Here is a 6,815-nt window from a genome sequence, read left to right as displayed (position 1 = left end):
TGTGCTGCGTTGCTCTTCCTGACCCCGAGTCCTTTCTCCTCCTAGTGCCCCTTGGGCTGTACTGCTGTCCCGGACTCACATCCCTTTGTACCCCTAGTATCCATTGCTCTTCCTGACTCCGAATCATTGCTGCTGCCCGTTGTGCCTATTGAGCTGTACTGCTGTCCGGGACTCCCAGCCGTTGCTCCCCCTCGTGGCCATTGGGCTGTAGTGCTGTCCCGGACCCGGAGTGACTGCCGCTCTTCGTCTAGGCTGCATTGCTCTTCCTGACCCGGAGTCATTGCTCCTCCTAGTGGCCATTGGGCTCTTAACGCTGTCCCTTAACCCCAGCCGCGATACCTCCTCGTGTCCCTTGGGCTGCACTGCTATTCGTGACACGGAGTCATTGCGTCTCCTAGTGCTCATTGGAGTGTACTGCTGCCCCAGCCGCTTAGCCATTGCTCCTCGTGGTTCCCATTGGTCTGCACTGCTATTCCGGACCCCGATTCGTTTCTCCTCCTACTGCCCTATGGGCTCTACTGCTCTCCCGATCTCCCACCCGTTGCTCCCCCTCGTGCCCATTGAGCAGCATTGCTATTCCTGATCCCGAGTCGTGCTGCACCTAGTGCCTGGTTATGCTGCATTGCTACCCGTGAGCCGGTGTCATTGCTCCTTGTCGTGCCCATTGATCTGTACTGCCGTCCCGGCGCCCAGTCGTTGCTCCCCCTAGTGGCCATTGGGCTGCACTGTAGTCCGGGAAGTCCAGCCGTTCCTCCCCCTAGTGGCCATTGGGCTGTACTGCTGTCCCGGAGCCCGAGTGACTGCCGCTTCTCGTGCCTGTTTAGGCTGCACTGCTATTCCTGACCCGGAGTCATTGCTCCTGCTAGTGGACATTGGGCTCTAACGCTCTCGCCGACCCCCAGGCGTTACACCCCGTAGTGCCCCTGGGGCCGAATTGCTATTTCTGACCCCAGGTGATTGCTACTCCTTGCGCCTGTGTAGGCTTTATTGCTGTTCGTGTCCCGGACTCGTTTCTCTTCCAAGTGCTCTTTGGGCTCGAATGCTGTCCCTGACCCCCAGCGGTTCCACCCCCTAGTGGCTCTTGGGCTGAATTGCTTTTTCTGACCCCGAGTCCCTTCTCTTCCTAGTGCCCCATGGGCTGTACTGCTGTCCCGGACCCCCATCCCTTTGTACCCCTAGTGTCCATTGCTCTTCCTGACCCCGCATCATTGCTGCTGCCCGTAGTGCCTGTTGAACTGTACTGCTGTCCCGGGCTCCAAGCCGCTCCTCCCCCTAGCGGCTATTGGGCTGTACTGCTGTCCCGGCCCCCGAGTGACTGCCGCTTCTTGTGCCTGTTGAGGCTGCGTTGCTATTCGTGACCCGGAGTCATTTCTCCTCCTAGTGCCCGTCGGGCTGCACCGCTGTCCCGAAACCGCAGCCCTTTCTCCGCCTAGTGCCCAGTGGTCTCTACTGCTGTCCCTGACCCTCAGCCGTTATACCCCCTTGGGCTGCATCGGTAGTCTTGGTCCCGAGTGATTGTGCCTGTTTGGGCTGCATCGAATTGCTATTGCTGACCGGGACTCGTTTCTCCTCCTAGCGGTCACTGGGTTCTACGTCTGTCCCTGACCCCCGGCCGTTACGCCCCCTACTGCCCCTTGGGCTGCATTGCTGTTCCCGACCTCCCCCAACCGTTGTTGCCCGTCGTGCCTGTTTAGGCTGCATTGCTGTTCCTGAGGAGGAGCCGGTGCTCTCCCTTGTGGCCATTGGGCTGTACTGCCGTCCCTGACCCCCGGCCCTCGGTTGCTTAGTGCCGGTAAACCTGCGGGAATGTCTCTTCCTCACCAATCTATTGTTTCCCCTAGCGCCCGTTGACGGGGTTTACGTGCTTCTTTTCACCCTTTCACCTCCTTTTCTCATCTATTTTTCTTTGTTTCCTCGTGGGTGCTGCTGTTTAGCCCTGTCAGCCATTTTGTTTGAAGTTCTTCTCCGACGCGCCCCAGTTTTCCAGCATCGTTAATAAAATGTGGTTGCCGAAAGTGGACGTGATCATAATAATCGCTCCAGGCTACAGCAGAATGATGGCAAGGCTACAACCTTTCACGCCTTCCCTCTGCTGCCAGTCGCTCTCTTGAATAGTCCCCCACACTTTTCCCGAGCAGGTGAAAGGGAGCTACAGTGAATAACCCCCCGTGTGATGGGTAGGGGTGGAAAGGGTGAGTCATTGCTCATAGCTGGCACTAGGAGAAGAAATGTCATAACGCTCTGCTGTCCCTAGCGTTCATTAGACAGTATCTGTCCCCTTCTCACACCCTGCTGCCCCTCGTGGCCCTCCGTGTGCCCACAGTGACCCTTGTGCATTACAACTGCCTCTTTCCTCCTTTCGAGCCTCCCTTGTTCCTGGTAGTAACGAAGCAGCGTTGCCCCTTTCTCCCTTCCCTGGCTGCGTCCTCCAGTGTCTATTGCGCTTCTATTGCCCACTTTGGGTGTGCGCTTAGCTAAGGGGTTCAAATCCCGCTTTATGTCTGCTGGGAAGGGATTTGAATCGTCATCTTTCACCTCTCAAGTGAATGGCCTAAGGTGCGAGTCTGACCTGGCCCCTGCCTTGCTCTTGTCCCCTGAAGCTGCTCCACTTTCGGTACGTATCCATCCTGCCAAAGCTCGAACAAACAGCCCTCTGTAGCTTCCTGCTTGCGTTTGTGCTCGCTGACTGGGAAGTTGAGGGTCCAGGTCTGCATCTTGCCTGCTGGTCTCTTGCCTCAGAGGTATTCCAACGTGCTGGCTGGCTCCTTCAGTGTTTCCTTTCCAGGGTGGGCCACCGTCATTAACGAGAGTCACACACATTTCCCTGTTGTGCAGTGGGGCTGAGTACGGGCCCCTTGGACGGTGCAAGTGTTGGTTCAAATCTCCTTCTCGCTCCCAGAGAAGGGATTGGAATGTTGATCTCTACACCACCGAGTGCTTTTGAAAATAACTGTCAAAATAAGCTTATTCCTCTTCACAGGCAGTTTTTATTCTAAAACAACAGGCGCGGCACCGGGGCTCCTCGCCTCTGTGGTATTGGGGTTAGGATGCACACCTGAGGAGGGTGCGTGCCTAGATCAAATCCCTGCTCTACCAGGCAGCAGCGTGCGGGGTGGGAGAGTACAGCCCCTGTAGCCTATCAAGAGGCCATTTGTGGCCCCCCTTTCTCTTTTAATTAAAGACTCACTTTTGTCCACCACGATCAAGAGACCGGCCCAGCTTGGGGGCAGCCCCCAGGGCACTCCCCTACTCTTTTGAGGCGTGTGAACTGGGGGCTCCAACCTGCTGGGGCGAGTCACTGGTGAGCCATCCCTGTCACAATCCCCTCCCCGCTCCAGGAAGACAGCAGCCTCTTGACAAAGAGCTCGAGTTTGTTCAAGGATGGCCCGCTGCAAAGGACGGTCCCCTAGGAGTAGGGCACAGGAGGGCTAAAGCCGAAATAAGCTACGCAACTTGAGCTCGTCGAAATAGCTTATTTCGCCTTTTGGCGCTGGCTACGCAGCAGCCAGCCCTTGTTGGAGCACTCTTCCTCCCACTTCCCTCACTCCTCGTAAAATGAGGGTTACAGGAGTCAGAGTAAGAAGTCCTCCAGCTCGACATTATTTCGACCTTCTGTTAAAATAACTGCTTGCTGTGTAGACATAGCCTAAGGATTTCCAGCAAGCACTGCACAGGGTCAACCTCCCCACAGTCAAGTCCCAAAACAAACTAAAACAACCAATTATTTAATTAAATGTATTTCTTGTTTCATCACCATAAGATTTCATCATCTAAATTTTACAACGTAACACAGCTATTTTGTAACCATACACTTGACAGTGACAATAAACGTAAGAAAGAGAAAACCCCAAGTAACATTCGAACGGTCCATTCCACAGAAAACACAGCAAGAAGAAAGTAGGAGATCCAAAAGCTTGGGTTTAGTTCTCCTAAGTCTCAGATCTGCACCATTTGCTGAGTCTGAAACATCATCCCTCCACCGGCTCGTAGAAATCCTCAAGGGGAATCCACGCAGACTCTTCCTCTGCTGGGCATCGCTGCTAGACACTCAGCTCCTTGACTGGTCAATCAGTTAGCTACGTCACAAATATACAGATGGAAAGAAAATCCCGTTAGAATACAAGAACAGGGAACAACAAAATAGAAATGACTCTTTTCCCATTGATACATTTAAGGAAAAGCTGATGACACGCACTAGCTGAGGAAGTTAACTAGAACAGCATGGCTAAAATCCAAACAACATTCCAAGTGTACACTTAAAACAGAACAAGTTATTTTTCCCTGTGTTATAATGAGCATTGCCCACATTCCCCGCTGGAGGGTTAACAGTATCATTAAGCTGCTGCAAAGTGCTTCAGCGTGAGGGACGACAGCCTGCTCTCTGCTCCTGAGCTCAGCTTCTCCCAGCTCACACAAGACTCGTGGCCCTTAGAAAAGCAGCTGTCCTGCCAGCTTGCCCTCACCTCACGGACTGTAACCCCACCAACCAAGATTGAACCAACTGGAGCAGAGCCCCAAACTCTACACCCGGAACCTTCTGGCACTGAACGTGGTGGTGTTAAATCTGCTCAGCAACAATGATTCAGACCAGGGGTGGGGGCAAGAGAGCCCCTGCGGGCCAGATCCAGACTGCAGAGGCCCTGCCGTCCCCAGGCCAATCAGGGCCCCCTCCCCCGCAACGCCCTTCCCTGAGCCCCCTCATACACGCCAACCCTGACTTGCGCTGCTTGTGTATGTGGGGGTGCAGAAGTCCCATTAAATAAAGTCTGAAAGGACAAGGTTTCATTTCTGCTATTAATCATCTCATCAATTATCAATAATATTAAGCTGTGTATTTTCAGTCATGCAAACGTGCTTTCTTACACGGCTCTTGGTTGACCGCTTGCTCTGAATTTTGATGTTGTTTGAAAAGGTCGCCGACCCGCCGCCGTAAGCTGTTGGAGGGCTGTTCGGCGTTTGGACGCATCTCCTGAGGGGCCCTGAAACACCATTTCAGCATTGGCAGCAATGACTCTGAAGTCCAAGACACATTTCTACGTGGAAAGCTCACTAGTGCACACATGAAGGCAGCTGCTGGGGCCAAATGTCACCCTACAGCAACAACTAGTAGCAGGTAATGTTCTGATGGCTAAAAACAAAAATGGGTTTCGTTTGCTAAAATGGCACTACTACGAGAAAACCGTGGGCCGAGAGAAGAACTTATTTCAGGCAGGAAGTCACCCATATGCCTGGCTATTGTAGCTGCTCTGACAAAACTGGTTTGTTATAAGTAATTCTTCCACTCTGCTCAGCACTTAAGGGCCTCAGCTGAAGTACCGTGTCTACTTCTGGGCAGGGATGTAAATGGTTAACTGGTAAACCAGTAAGTATCACCCTTAGCAGATGATAACTTACAGGTTACGGTTAACAGGCAGACTGGAGCACTCCCAGCCAAAAGGGAGACTACGCCGCCTAACTGCCAAAAGGGGACGTAGAGGGAGAAACGAAGCAAGAAGCCGCTATCTTTTGTGAAGGTCAGGAGTGTGGGAAAACAGAAAAGGGGCGGCATTGCCTACAACAGGGAGACAAGAGAGTGCAAAGGGGAGGAAGGGTAGCAATACTGCAAAATGGGAACTAGCAGTAACAGAGGGAAAAAGCGGGGAAGAGATAGCTACAGCAGCAAAGGACAAAAGGGGCAAGGGGAAGCTATCGTGAGGAAGGGCATGAGGGGCAGCGCACAGAGGGAAGGCGGGAAAGAAAAGCTATACTGCATAACAAGCACAGTAGCAGACACGGAGGAGTGGAGGGGGGCAGCTGTACCTCCCAAAAGGCACCAATGGCAGAAGACGTATGCAGTGAAAACCAGCAGCCTTACCATAATTCTTCTATGCTAGTCCACACCGATTGGGGCATCAATTTCATCAAAGCATGCAGTCCCGGGCACCATGTGTCCTTAAAGATCCTGGACAACTGCAGAGTGCAACCAAACAAAAAAAAAAAGGCTGAAAATGTTGAATCCCCCACCTACAAGGGAAGACACCCTTGCTTTTGCTCTCTGCAACCAAAGCTGGGCATTATGCAGTAAGAGCTGTACTTTCCACCACCTCTCAGTCATCTAGACTGGCATGATTGTCCGCAAATGCTTTTAACAGAAAAGCTTTCTGTTAAAAGCATTTGCGGAAAAGAGCATCTAGATTGGCACGCACGCTTTTCTGCAAAAGCACTTTTGCGCACACGTATCCGTGGCCAATCTAGACATGCTTTTGTGCAAAAAAGCCCCAATTGCCATTTTTGCGATCGGGGCATTTTTGCACAAAACAAATCTTAGCTGTCTACACTGGCCCTTTTGCGCAAAAGGTTTTGCGCAAAAGGAGTTTTGCCCGAACAGGAGCAGCATAGTATTTCCGCAAGAAGCACTGATTTCTTACATGAGATCGTCAGAGTTCTTGCGGACATTCAACCAGCCAGTGTAGACAGTTGGTAAGTTTTTCCACAAAAGCAGCTGAAAAAGCGGAAAAACTTGCCAGTCTAGACGCAGCCAAGGAGGATAATAGGAAAAGAGTCAACAAGCACAAGGGAATGTCAGCGTTTATGTTGGGTGTCAGACTGCATAAGAGGGTGAAGATGAGCAATGGGTTGGACACTAGGGCTGTGTCTAGACTGCAGGGTTTTTTCCAAAAAAGTAGTCTTTTTTCGAAAAAACTTCACCTGCATTTTGACTACAGCCACGTTCTTTTGAAATAAAATTAAAGAATATGGCTTTTCTGTCGATGGCAGTGCTCCTCGGTTTATGAGGAAGAACACCTTGTACGACAGCGATCCATCGAAAAAAACTG

The 6,815-nt window shown here is 52.0% G+C and overlaps 1 long non-coding RNA gene across 1 annotated transcript; it reads right to left on the bottom strand.

Annotated features, from left to right (window-relative positions):
• Positions 1 to 3,721: 3,721 nt before the first annotated feature.
• Positions 3,722 to 6,010, bottom strand: LOC149524322 (uncharacterized). Its single transcript, XR_016349646.1, has 3 exons — positions 5,855 to 6,010; positions 4,864 to 4,979; positions 3,722 to 4,076 (listed from the first exon to the last, which is right to left on the bottom strand). It is a non-coding gene; the product is annotated as an uncharacterized LOC149524322 (long non-coding RNA).
• Between the last annotated feature and the right edge of the window lie 805 nt (positions 6,011 to 6,815).

This window comes from Pelodiscus sinensis, chromosome 5 (assembly GCF_052426305.1).
Source record: "Pelodiscus sinensis isolate ZL-2025 chromosome 5, ASM5242630v1, whole genome shotgun sequence".
NCBI classification, from domain to species: domain Eukaryota; kingdom Metazoa; phylum Chordata; order Testudines; family Trionychidae; genus Pelodiscus; species Pelodiscus sinensis.
This window is presented reverse-complemented; position numbering and strand designations above follow the sequence as displayed.